The sequence below is a fragment of the Elephas maximus genome, chromosome 1 (genome assembly GCF_024166365.1).
Source record: "Elephas maximus indicus isolate mEleMax1 chromosome 1, mEleMax1 primary haplotype, whole genome shotgun sequence".
NCBI lineage: Eukaryota > Metazoa > Chordata > Mammalia > Proboscidea > Elephantidae > Elephas > Elephas maximus.
The window spans coordinates 39,426,315-39,439,975 of record NC_064819.1 but is presented as its reverse complement, the minus strand read 5'-3'; positions in this window follow the sequence as shown (position 1 = coordinate 39,439,975).

Below are 13,661 nucleotides of genomic sequence, written 5' to 3'. Positions count from 1 at the left end.
ACGTTTTTAATGGTTGGAAAGAAATCAAAAGAAGAATAATATTTCATTCAACATAAAGATTGTGTAAACTTTGAATGTCAGTGTCCATAATTAGTCTTATGGGAGCCATGCTCAGGCAGGTCTGTATTATCTATAGCTGTTTTGTGCTACAATAACAGAGTTGAGTAGTTGCAGCAGAGACCTCATAATATCCTTAATTTTTCCTTTCAATCTGAGAAGTCTAAAATATTTACCATCTGTACCTTTACAGAAAAGGTTTACCACCCCCTGTACTACATCACATACATATATGCTTATAGGGTTGCTGAGTCAGAATTGACTCAAAGGCTATGGGATATGCTTATGTATATACTTATTCATTATCTCTGTCTCCAACTACATTGCAAGCACGTCGAGGGCAGGCCTTTTGTTGTTCATCACTCTTTTCTGCCTAAATACCAGTACCTGGCACAGAGAGTAGGGTGCAGTGGGAAAAGACCAAGGTCTGGGGCCAGATAGCCAGATTTGAACCCTAGGCCCTTCACTTACAAGCTGCACAGCCCTCTGTGCCACACCTGTAAAGTGGAGACATTATTAGACCTCTCTTCTAGAGCTGTTTCAAAGAATCAGTAAGAGTTGGTTATGTGCTAGCTATTTATGTACTAGCTATTATGCTCAGAATGCTCTGAATTCACATCAGCAGATGCCCCTTGTTTTATATCTGTATAACTTAAAGTCCCTTTAGCTGATTTTCCTGTATCTACCCCCTCACCTTGGGTTTTACCCCCTCACCTAGTTACACAGTGGTTAAGGGCTCGGCTGCTAACCAAAATGTCAGCACTTCGAATCCATCAGCCACTTCTTAGAAACCCTATGGGGTAGTTCTATTCTGTCCTATCGGATGGCTACGAGTCGGAATCGACTCGACGGCAATGAGTTTGAATTTTTTGTTTGTTTGTTTACACCCTCACCAAAGACAAAACAAAACTGAAGGATTTTCATCAGTCCTAAAGGAAGATTCTATTCTCCAAGTCTTGCTTGCTGAAACTGCTGCAGCATCCTCCGCCTGTAACTGAACAAGGGCGGGGCTAGTGCCCTGGGAGAGGCCTCTTGTTTTTCCCAGACCCCTGAGTACAACTGTTTCCACCACTGCCTCCTCTCAGCTCCTTCCTTCAAAATCCAACCGTGGACCTATCTCTTGGAAGATGCCTTCCCTGGAAATGCGAGCAGGGGCAGGTGCCACTGTCCTGGCCTCTGTTGCTGCACACAGTTCTGCTCGCCTGGACTTGATGATGTTACCATTGAAGTTCTGCACCAGTCTGTCTCTAACTGTTAAACAGTCTGAGTTCCGTTCATCTTTCCATTCCCTCACCAGCTCAGAGCTCTGTCCAGAGCAGAACGTAACACATTCTTTTGAATATTCACACCAGATGCCAATAAAATTGATTCGAGGCAATGGCCAACTATTACTCAGGGTCAAGTCAGAAGACGTTGTCTGGCTGAAGAATGATGTGCGGGGTGGGTGCTATGCGAGGTTGGCACTGCGGCCCCTTCCTTGTGAAGCCCAGACACAGAGGCCTCTACTGCGCCCACTGCATAAAGTTCTCCCTACGCACTTCTCTCGCAGGCCTGGGAACAGGCCCTGGGCTGGTGTTCTTCCCTGGGGGCTTCACAATCAACAAGCGATGATAATTTAGGCTCCTGCTCTGAAGGCCAACACTCAACCAGATATGAAGTTCTCATTCACTTGCCATTTGCTTATTCCTTTCCCACAAGACTTGCCAGCACTGTGTAGGGCACAAATGCTTGCCACTGTTGATGTATTCACTGCTGTCCACACTGCATTTTGAGCCTCAGGGCCATAAATACTGCCTCCTTAGCCTTGCAAAGAGCCCTGGTGGCACAGTGTTAAGGGCTACAGCTGCTAACCAAAAGATTGGCAGTTTGAATCCACCAGCCACACCTTGGAAACCCCGTGGGACAGTTCTACTCTCTCCTATAAGGTCGCTATGAGTTGGAATTGACTCGAAGGCAATGATTTTGGTTTTTTTGTTTTAGCCTTGCAAACCGTGAACACTGGTCCTTGAATTGATAAAGACTTCTTTCTTTTCCTTTCTAATGCAAAGTTAAACCATTCTAATCAAAAACAAATGTGACCAGCTTGCTCCTTTTATATATCAGTTTATCTCAGTGGCTAGGGCCTAGGATTTGGGGGAACCACACAGAGTTTCTAATAACTGACGAACTGTGTTTGACCTGGGCGTTTCCCCACGAAAGCTGACAGTTTATCAAGCCTGCAAAGATGAAACATGACAGCCAGCACAGATATGAGTCATTGTGCTGTGTCCAGTCATCTTGGCACTCCTTTGTGCTGCCTGGTGCTGTGAGCTGGACTTATTGAGGCATCTGTCTCACTGCCCAATGGATCCCTAAGGCTCTTGGGGACCCAGGCTTGAGCTTTGTAATCCCCACTGCGTGATAAAGAGCACAGAGAGCTCAACACTTAAAATGTCCCTGTGTATTTTTGCTGGGTTGATGTGAACTGAGCTTATTCCTTTTAAAAATTCCTCTGCTGGTGTACGATTTATTGACAGCAATTATGTTAATTGGCTGTGCAACCCTACCCTTAATCAATGGAATTTTTCTATTACAGTAAACTGAAACTCAGTGCTCCATAATTACCCCTCCCTCCTGCCCCTGGTAACTACTAATAAAATTTGGCCTCCGTACATTTGCTTTATGTACAACCAAACACCTCATGGGTTTGGTTTCTTGATTTGGAGGTTTAGGGTCATGGTTTCATGGGACATCCTGGTTAATTGGCCTAATATCCTGCTTAGTGCTTATGTTCTGTCTTCTAGCTCATTGTGTAGTGTCTGGAGTCTTAAAGGCTTGCGAGCAGCCATCCAAAGAACGACAATTGGTCTCTATTTGCCTGAAGTAACAGAGGAAGAAGGAGAGTCAGAAATAAAAGGAAGAAATAGAATGTGTGGCTAATTGCCTTCATGAACAACGCCTCCTTTGCCATGAGACCAGAAGAATTGAATGATGCCCAGCTACCATTGCAGAACATTTTGATCCAAGATTCTATAGAAGTATCCTGGTCAAAAAGGGGAAAATGTAGAACAGAATTTCAAATTCTCATGGACCCCAGACTTTCTGGAACCATGGAGGCTGGAAACCTTAAACCAAAATATCCCTTAAGTCTTCTCAAAACTAAACAATAGTTTGGATTAACTAGTAAAGAATGTCTGCCTTGAGCATTGTGCTCTTTTAATATCTATCTATATGGGATCAAAATTTCAATAGCAACTTGAAAATTAGACAGGAAGCTTAGAGGGCAGAAAAAAGGGTGAGAAAGGTTGCACATCTTGAAGGATGTAATCAGTGTCATTGAATTGTACATGTAGAAATTGATGAATTGGTGTATGTTCTGCTGTGTATATTCTCAACAACAACAAAAAATAAATTATAAAATTTTAAAAGTGCTTTGCTAGTTCTGCAGTAGAGGTAGTCTCATTGCAATGATGAAATGCTTAGCCCAATTTTGTGCCACCTGAGGTGCTGTGCAATTTATCCATCTAAGATTATTTACCTTTCCACAGAGATGATATCTGTCTTAGTCTGGGTTCTCTAGAGAAGCAAAACTAGTGAAGAACAAACAAATTTGTCTTGGAAGAAGTGCAGCCAGAATGCTCCTTAGAAGCAAGAATGACAAGATTTTGTCTCACATATTTTGGACATACTGTCAGGTGGGATCAGTCCCTGGAGAAGGATATCATGCTTGGTAAAGTAGACAGTGAAAAAGAGGAAAACCCTCAATAAGATTGATTGACACATGGCTGCAACAATGAGCTCAAGCATAACAACAATGTGAGAATGGTGCAGGACCGGGAAATGTTTCATGTTGTGTACATAGGGTGGCTATGAGTTGGAAGCAACTCTACCAAAACTAACAACAATAACTTAAAAACCAAAAAAACCACACCTGTTGCCATCAAGTCGATTCTGATTCATAGCCACTCTATAGGACAGAGCAGAACTGCCCCATAGGGTTTCCAAGGAGCAGCTGGTAGATTTGAACTGCCAACCTCTTGGTTAGCAGCCAAGCTCTTAACCACAACAACATACATACATATATATATAGAGAGAGAGAGAGAGACAAAGATAGAGAGATTTAACTAGAGAAAATGGCTCACATGGTTGTGGAGGCTGGCAAGTCTCAAGTCCATGGGTCAAGCATCAGGCTGGAAGCTTCTCCTGACTCACATAGCTTCAGGGGCTGACGAATCCCAAGATCAGAAGAAAATACAGCAGACAGCTCAAGTCCCAAGAATTGGAGGGCAGATGATGATGAGTCAGATGTAGGATCCAGAGGAAGCAAGTGAGATTTGCCAGCACATCCATACGTATATTGGATGCAGGCCACACCCCCAAGGAAACTCCCCTTACAACTGATTGACTGATCACATCAGATCACATCATGGACGATGACTACATCATTGCATAAGTGCCATACTACGTCATTAAATAACTACCAAACCACTGAGGATCATGGCCCAGCCAAGTTGACACACATCCTTAACCATCACAGTCCACACCGTGTCAACTTGGCACCTGTACACATCTTGTTAAACCATATACAATCTCTAAATATTGTTGCAAAGTCATACTTGCGCCTAACATGATACAACTAACATGAGTACAACTGAAAAAACACTAGCCCCATTTACATCTTATATTTTATAAGAAAAGAAAACAAAAATATTTGATGTACACATACAAGGAAAAAATACTTATAATGATTGCACTCCTTATTTCTGCAACTGGTCACATGGTTGTAACTGGTATTTAGAACAACCTTCTTCCACTACCCATTCCATATTCCCATTGCCTTCAGTAAGTACCTCAGTGGGTCGTGGTTCTTTGGTGGGGTGACCAAACCTTCATTCCTGAAGGGTCTGGGCCGTTAGTTCATGGAAATAAAAATCCACTGCTGTTGAGTCAATTCAGACTCATAGCTACCCAACAGGGTATCCAAGGCTGTAGATCTCTATGGAAACAGACTGCCACATCTTTCTCCCACGGAGCCACTGGTGAACTGCAGACCTTTCAGTTAGCAGTCAATCACTTTAACTACTGCACAACCTGGGCTTCTTGGGCCATTACTAGTCATGTCAAATTGGGTTGCTTTAGTATTCCATTGACTTTAATCACAGGACACGGTATTGCTAAGAGATGTCCTAAGGGATCTCCTGTATTCCAGACATACTCTTCTTTACCTCCATTATGCAACTCCGATCCAATTTCCACTTGGTAGTCAGGATCAATGACACCAGCCAATATGGTAACTCCCTTATTTGTCTACTGGGGACACCCTTGGATACCCTGTTGGGTAGTTATGAGTCTGAATTGACTCAATGGCAGTGGATTTTTTTTTCCATGGACTAACAGCCCAGACCCTTCAGGAATGAAGGTTTGGTCACCCCACCAAAGAACCACGACCCACTGAGGTACTTACTGAAGGCAATGGGAATATGGAATGGGTAGTGAAAGAAGGCTGTTCTAAATACCAGTTACAACCATGTAACCAGTTGCAGAAATAAGGAGTGCAATCATTGTGAGTATTTTTTCCTTGTATGTGTGCATCAAATATTTTTGTTTTCTTCACTTATAAAATATAAGATGTAAATGGGGCTAGTGTTTTTTTGGTTGTACTCATGTTAGCTGTATCATGTTAGGTGCAAGTGTGACTTTGCAATTGTCTTTTTTTAGAGATTGTGTATGGTTTGACGAGGTGTGTACAGGTGCCAAGTTGACACGGTGTGGACTGTGATGGTTAAAGTTGTGTGTCAACTCGTCTGTTGATCCAGAGGCAAGAGGAGCTCAAAGTGGCCAGGTGGCATTCTTAACTTCTAGTTCAATGGAATCTCTGTTGTTTCTCCAGGTGGAGCATTCCTCCTTTTTGAACTAAGCCCTCTAGACCCACAGAACATAGGGTCGCAGGGACGGGAAGCAAAACTTTCATGAATGGGTTACTAGGAGTAATAGTGAATGGTGCCACTCCTATTTCCACCCCTTGATTCCTGGACCCATGAATCCTGGATATGGGAGAAACAGCACTGTCTTAGTTACCTAGTGGTGCTATAACAGTAGATGGCTTTAACAAAGAGAAGTTTATTTTCTCACGGTGTATATTGGCTATAAGTCCAAAGTCAGGGTGTCACCTCCAGGGGAAGGCTTTCTTTCTGTCTGCTCTGGACAAAGGTCTTTCTTGTCAGTCTTCCCTGGACTAGGAGCTTCTCTGCATAGGGACCCAGGCCCAAAGGACACGCTTTGCTCCTGGCACTGCTTCCTTGGTGGTATGAGGTCCCTCTGTCTCTCTGCTCACTTCTCTCTTTTGTATATCAAGAGATTGCCTCAAAACACAATCCAGTCTTGTAGATTGAGGCCTGTCTGACAAACAAAACTGCTGCCCATCCTCCCTCGTTAACATCATAGAGGCAGGATTTACAACATATGGGAAAATCACACAATACCAGGAATCATGGCCCAGCCAAATTGATACACACATTTTTGGGGGGACATAATTCAGTCCATGACAAGCACCATATATTGGAAGATGATTTACAGCATATACAGCCTCCTGGAGAACATTATCCAACCCTGCAAACTATTGCCACCTAGCTGGGACCATAGTTGTATCTTAGGAGGCCATTCCATCATTCTATCAAGCCAGCTGCTTTGGGATGATGGGGAACATGATAAGACCAATGAATTCCATGAACATGGGCCCATTGCCACACTTCATTTGCTGTGAAGTGAGTCCCTTGATCTGAAGTGATGCTGTGTAGGAGACCATGACGATGGATAAAGCATTCTATGAGTCCACAGGTGGTAGTGTTGGCAGAATAATTGCATGCAGGGAAGTTAAATCCATATTCCGATTAAGTGTCTATTCCAGAAAGAATGAAATGCTACCCTTTACGTGATAGAGTAGTCCAATGTAATCAACCTGCCACCAGGTTGATGGCTGATCACCTCGAGGAATGGTACCATACTGGGGACTCAGTGCAGGAAGATTGGGCACTCGGCAGTGGCTGTAGCCAACTCAGCCTTGGAGAGCAGAAGTCCATGTTCCTAAGCCCATGCATAATCTCCGTCCTGGCCACCATTGCCAGTTTTTTCATGAGCCCATTAGGCAGTGATGGGAGTGGCTGGGGAAAGAGGATGACTAGTTTCCACAAAGCATATCACTCCATCCACTTGATTATTAAAATTGTCCTCTGCTGAGATCACCCTTTGGTGAGCATTCACATGGGACACAAATACCTTCTCTTCTTTGGCCCATTCAGAGAGGTCTATCCTCATGCCTCTTCCCATACTTCCTTGTTACCAATTTTCTAATCATGTTCCTTCTGAGTCCCTGACCATCCAGCCAAGTCATTGGCCAGAACCCATAAATCAGTATACAGTTGCACATCTGGCTATCTCCTTGCTAGCAAAGTGAACAACCAAGTGCACTGCTTGAAGTTCTGCCTGTTGGGAGGATTTCCCTTCACCACTGTCCTTCAGGGATGTCCCAAAAAGGGGTGGTAGTCTTGCCACTGTCCACTTTCTAGTGGTGCTTGCATATCGAACAGAACCATCTGTAAACCAGGCACAAGTTTTCTCTTCTTCAGTCAACTGATCATAAGGAACTCCCCATTAAGCCGGTTCATATGGTCCAAGTGGCAAAGCAGCTTGCACAGCAGACTGAACCTGTTGCAGAGCCTTTTCTTGTTCTGGGACACACTCAAAACTAGAAGCTTTACAAGTCACTTGATAAATAGGCCAGAGTTGTTGTTGTTACGTGCCATCGAGTCGGTTCCGACTCATAGCAATCCTATGTACAACAGGACAAAACGATCCCTCGTCCTGCACCATCCTCACAATTGTTGTTATGCTTAAACCTATTGTTGCGGCCACTGTGTCAGTCCACCTCATTGAGGTTCTTCTTTTTCGCTGACCCTCTACTTTACCAAGCATGATGGATGATCCCTCCTAACAAAATGTCCAAAGTATGTGAAATATAGTCTCAACATCCTTGCTTCTAAGGAGCATTCTGGTTGTACTTCTTCCAAGAAAGATCTGTTCATTCTTTTGGAAGACCATGTTATATTCAATATTCTTCACCAACATCACAATTAAAAGATGTCAATTCTCCTTTGGTCTTCCTTATTCATTGCCCAGCTTTCACATGCATAGGAGGTGATTGAAAACACCATGGCTTAGGTCAGGCACACTTTAGTCTTCAAGGTGACATCTGTGCTTTTCAACACTTTAAAGAGTTCTTTTGCAGCAGATTTGCCCAATGCAATGTGTCTTTTGATTTCTTGACTGCTGCTTCCATAGGTGTTGATTGTAGATCCAAGTAAAAAAAAGAAATCCTTGAAAACCTCAATCTTTTCTCTGTTTATCATGATGTTGCTTATTGATTTAGTTGTGAGGATTTTTGTTTTCATTATGTTGAGGTGTAATCCATACTGAATGCTGTGGTCTTTAGTCTTCATCAGTAAGTGCTTCAAGTTCTCTTCACTTTCAGCAAGCAAGGTTGTGTCATCTGCATAACGCAGGTTGTTAATGAGTCTTCCTCCAATCCTGATGCCCCATTCTTCTTCATACGTCCAGCTTCTCGGATTATTTGCTCATCATACAGATTAAATAAGTATGGTGAAAGGATACAACCCTGATGGACACCTTTCCTGACTTTAAACCATGCAGTATCTGCCTGGTTATGTTTGAACAACTGCCTCTTGATCTATGTACAGGTTCCTCATGAGCACAATTAAGTGTTCTGGAATTCCCACTTTTCACAATGTTATCCATGATTTGTTATGATACTGTCAAGTAGCACAGAGCAGCACACCCAAATAAGGGATATGTTGCCTCTAAAATCGAAAGAGGGCTGCCAGACATTGTGCCTCTTTTTTAGTTGTAGGAGGGGCCAGATGTAACAGCTTATCCTTCACTTTAGTTGGAATACCTAGACATGACCCACACAACTGTTCCCCTACAAATTTCACTGAGGTGGAAGGCACCTGAATTTCTGTGGGATCAATGTTCTACCCTATAGCACGCAAATGTTTTACCAAAAAGTTCAGAGTCATTGACACTTCTTCCTTACTAGGTCCAATCAGCCTAATGTCAATAAGGCAATGTGTGATGTCTTTTGGAAGGGAAAGACAATCAAATTTCCTGTGGACTAAATTATGACATAGGGATGGAGAGTCGATATAACGCAGAGGTAGGATAGTGAAGGTGTATTGCTGGCCTTACCAGGTGAAGACAAATTGCTTCTAGTTTTCTTTGAAACCAGAATTGATGAAAAGACATTTGCCCAATCGATACCTGCATGCCAGGTACCAGAAGATGTATTAATTTGTATTAATACAGTGTATTAACCTGGATAAGTTTACAATAATCCACTGTCATTTTCCAAGATCCATCTGTTTTTTGCACAGGCTGAATAGGTAAGTTGAATGGGGGTGCAGTAGAAATCACTACCCTTGCATCCTCAACATCCTTGATTTTGGCAGTAATCTCTGCAATCCTTACAGGGATGCAGTATTACTTTTGATTTACTATTTTATAGGTGGGGGCAGTTCTAATGTCTTCCACATGGTTTTTCCTACCATAATAGCCCTTACTCCACTTGTCAGGAATCCAACATGGGTATTTGGCCAGTTGCTGAGTGTATGTATTCCAGTTATGCATTCCAGAACTATGGAGATCACTACAGGATAGGTTCGTGGACACACTGGAACCACTGTGAGATGAACCTGTGCTAAGACTCCATTGACAACCTGACCTCCATGTGCCCCACTCTGACTGCTGGGCCACGGTGACATTTGGGTTTTCCGTTATTAGTGTCAGCTCAGATCCAGTATCAGGTAATCCCTGAAAAGTCTGATTATTTCCTTTCCCACCTTTTCACTTTTGTAAGAGGCCATAGATACCATTGGGGAAGGCTGGGAGAAAGATCAATTGTGCAAATTTTTGGCAGTGCAGTGGCATCCTTCCTCAAGGGGAACTGGACTCCCCTTCATTGAAGGAGTTGTGAGTCTGTGTGTAAATTTGCTCATGTCTGGGAATTTATTGAGGGGCTGTGACTCCCTATTCTGGCGATTTGAGTTACACTACTCTTCACTTGACCTGAAATTATTCCCCTTGTACAGATCAAGTAAATATTTAGTAGATTTCGGATCTGTTTCACTCCTGGGGACACCATGGCTAAGTTGCCAATGCCATAAGTCCATCCAAGTCAGATAATTCAGATTACTGCTTTGACTCTGCTGTCTATTACAGTAACCACGCCCACCTTGTCTTTATCGATTGAGTGCTACCACTAGTCCCCTACCACCATGGGGTCCAATCAGCCCCATTGTAGTTAAGTGCCTTAATTCAGTTAGGGCAGCTCCCAATGTCAAATCTGACTTACATAAAATAGCAATCACAGCAGTCTTTAAAGATGTTGGGGCTCCCTTCACAATTTGTTCTTCACCATTGTGGTAAAAGCTTTATCCTCTGGGGACTCCATGTATGGATCTGTGGGTCTAACCTGATAAATCGACTCTAGTATGCCAATTTCCCTAAGCCTTTTTTTTTTTTTTTTGGATACCATCTTCTACAGTATACCAAGGCAGGTCTGGTACTCCAGCTCGACTTAATGTAGGCCACTGCATAATCCACGCTTCAGTGACCCAACCAAATAAACTATCAGATCCTCTCCTAACCTCTTGAGCTGAAGCATTGAATGACGAACCTATGCTTAGTTGGCCCGTATCAATAAAGTCAGTCCAATTCAACTTTATGTTTTTTGCACCATTATCCCACACTCTTCATAGCCATTCCTGCACGTAATCCCTAGGTTTCTATTGTACATGTTAGAAAAGTCAAGCAGTTCTTTTGGAGTGTCACATTTTGTACTTCGCCTCTGGGGGCTTGCTGGGACTTAATCTAGTTCTAGGTCTAGAAGCAAGAATGGGTGGTGGGGTGGCTCCTGGGAACATTCAGCAATGTCTTGTAAGGCATCTGCCTCAAGAGATGCCCCAGGCAATGACACAGATGCTTCCCCAGGCAATGACTCAGATGCCACCCCAGAGGATATCTCAGACTAAGACTTCTTGACACAGCTAGGTTAATCTCATCAGATGGGAATGGAAGGGATAATGGTTTTACTCAGGAGGGTCACTTAGCAGGCAAAGATTTAGTAATTTTTTCAGATGGGAGTAAGAGGGCTGGTTCTATTGGCAGGAGTGATTCAACAGAATTCCTCTTTGTCTGCCCGTATGTCTCCATCCTGTTTCAGGATTCCATCTCTTCCCAATCAATGCCCTCACTTTAACTTCAGACACCATTCGAGGTTGAGAATTCAGTTGGTGTTGTAATTTAGCCACTCTTATGATAAGACTCTATGCTTGGTTTTTGGCAATATCAGGTCTTTTAGAACAAGAAATAAGGCTTTCAGGGCACAATGGCAGCTTCGAGGTCTTTTATGCAGCACTTGAGCTGTGACTCTGAAGCCCCGAGCTCATCTCTTTCTTTCACCACTTTGTCTAGCGAAAGTAGGACCAACCAACCAGCTTCCTTATACTTCTCATTCTGACAAAATTGTAGAAAAGTATCAAATATGTGATCACCCAGAGCCTTGCTTCTCACCATTACTTTATCAATTGGTGGTGACATTTTGCGTATTGATGTTGTCACCGCATGCTGTGGATTAGCAGCATGCTCTTTACTGCTAGAGGCATTCGTGTGACTAACATGATAGAACTAGCATTCATACAACCAAAACAGCACTAGCCCCATTTACATCTTATATTTTATTAGTGAAGAAAGCAAAAATTTTTGACGCATACATACAAGGAAAAAATACTCATAATGATTATACTCCTTGTTTCTGCAACCAAAGATTATTAGTGGTTACTAGATGTTGGAGAGAGGGAGGAAAGAGGAGCTTTTGCTTAGGGGGTGTGATCATTAAGGTCGTGTGTCAACTTGGCTGGACCATGATTCTCAGTAGTTTGACAGTTATGATGTAGTTTGGCAGTCATATTATGATGTAATCACTTCCATGATAACATCTGTTATAATGGGATCACCTTCATGATGGGATCTGCTATAAATAACCAATCAGGTGAAAGAGAGTTTTCATGGGGGCATGGCCTGCATCCAATATATGTGGACTTTCTGGCAGGGCTCGCTGACTTTTGTTCTGATCCAGATCCTGCATTCAGCTCATCAGCATCTGACCTCCAGTTCTTGGGACTTGGGTCAGGAGCCTGCCATCTTACCTCCTGATCTTGGATTCATCAACCTTCACAGCTATGAACCAACAGCCTCCCATTTGACCTGTGGATCTTGGGTTTGCCAGCCTCTGCAACTACCTGATTCAGTAGAAGCCTCCAGCATGATGCCTGACACCTGACCCACAGACTAGGGACTTGCCAGCCTCTACAACTGCACAAGCCATTTCCTTGAGATAAATCTCTCTCTCTAATATATATATACACACACACACATACATATACGTGTTTAAAAAAATCTGTTGCTGTTGGGTCGATTCTGACTCACAGTGACCCTATGGGACAAAGTAGAACTGCCCCATAAGGTTTACAAGAAGTGCCTGGTGGACTCGAACTGCCAGCCTTTTGGTTAGTAGCCATAGCTCTTAACCACTATGCCTCTAGGGTTTACACACACACACACACTATATATATATATATATATATATATATATATATATATATATATATATATATATATATATATATATATATATGTTTCACTGGTTTTTCTTCTCTGGAGAACCCAGCCTAAAGCATTTGAAATGAGAGTGGTTCTAGAGAAACAAAATTGTAAGGATGAGTTTTCTAAGTTGGTTTTCAAGTCTGGTTAGTCTTAAAGATGTTGATGACCTTGCTTCCAATAGTAAAAAGGGCATTGCTAATCCATGGCATGAGGTGGCAATAGAAATATGCAAAACATCACCACCAATAAATCAGGTATTAGTGAGAGGCAAGGCTCTGGGTGATCACATGTTTGATACATTTCTACACTTTTTTTCAGAATGAGAAGTATAAGGAAGCTGGTTGGTGGTCCTGTTTTTGCTAGACAAAATGATGAAAGAAAGAGATGTGCTTAGGGCTTCAGCACCTCATAAATGACCTCAAAGTTGCCAGTTGTGCCCTGAAAGAAAGCCTAATTTCTCGTAGGAACAGAGCCAGTATTGCCAAAAGCTAAACCTGGAGTCTTAACAACTCAGTGAAAAATTGAGTTCCCAACCTCAAATTGTGTCTAAAGTTAAAGTGAGGGTGTTGATTGGGAAGAAATGGGATCCTGAAACTTGGGATAGGGACATATGGGCAGATAATCAGGAAGCTGGGGACTCTGTGCCCCTAAACTCTGTTGAATCACTCCTGCCAACAAAACCATTAATCCCTCCACCCCCATCTGATGAGATCAACCCAGCTGTGTCTGAAGAACCTTTTTCTGAGATATCGTGGGAACTGAGACACCCCTTGGGAGGTGACTGAGTCATTGCTTGGGGCATCTCCTGAGGCAGATGCCTTACAAGACAATGCTGAATGATCTCAAAACACATCTCTACCATATATTTTGGTTTCTAGACCTATAACTAG